The sequence below is a fragment of the Arachis duranensis genome, chromosome 7 (genome assembly GCF_000817695.3).
Source record: "Arachis duranensis cultivar V14167 chromosome 7, aradu.V14167.gnm2.J7QH, whole genome shotgun sequence".
NCBI lineage: Eukaryota > Viridiplantae > Streptophyta > Magnoliopsida > Fabales > Fabaceae > Arachis > Arachis duranensis.
In genome coordinates this window covers 21,787,950-21,788,436 of record NC_029778.3, presented here as the reverse complement: position 1 = coordinate 21,788,436, position 487 = coordinate 21,787,950, and the positions used below count along the sequence as shown (strand labels likewise).

Below are 487 nucleotides of genomic sequence, written 5' to 3'. Positions count from 1 at the left end.
ATTGAAGGGTTCTCAGGATCATAAGCTTCTTCCTCAGATGAAGCTTTCTTAGTACTGCTTGGTGCGTTTTGCATTCCAGACAGACTTTGAGAAATCATATTGACTTGCTGGGTCAATATTTTGTTCTGAGCCAATATGGCATTCAGAGTATCAATCTCAAGAACTCCTTTCTTCTAATTCGTCCCATTGTTCACAGGATTCCTTTCAGAAGTGTACATAAATTGGTTATTTGCAACCATTTCAATTAGTTCTTGAGCTTCTGTAGGCATCTTCTTCAGATGAAGAGATCCTCCAGCAGAGCTATCCAAGGACATCTTGGACAGTTCAGACAGACCATCATAGAAAATACATATGATGCTCCATTCAGAAAGCATGTCAGAGGGACACTTTCTGATTAATTGTTTGTATCTTTCCCAAGCTTCATAGAGGGATTCACCTTCCTTCTGTCTGAAGGTTTGGACTTCCACTCTAAGCTTACTCAATTTTT

General features: G+C 39.4%; 1 non-coding gene across 1 annotated transcript; it reads left to right on the top strand.

Moving 5' to 3' along the window:
- The first annotated feature begins 368 nt into the window (after positions 1–368).
- Positions 369–476, top strand: LOC127741009 (small nucleolar RNA R71). The gene has a single exon (XR_008001864.1). It is a non-coding gene; the product is annotated as a small nucleolar RNA R71 (small nucleolar RNA).
- The last annotated feature ends 11 nt before the right edge of the window (positions 477–487 follow it).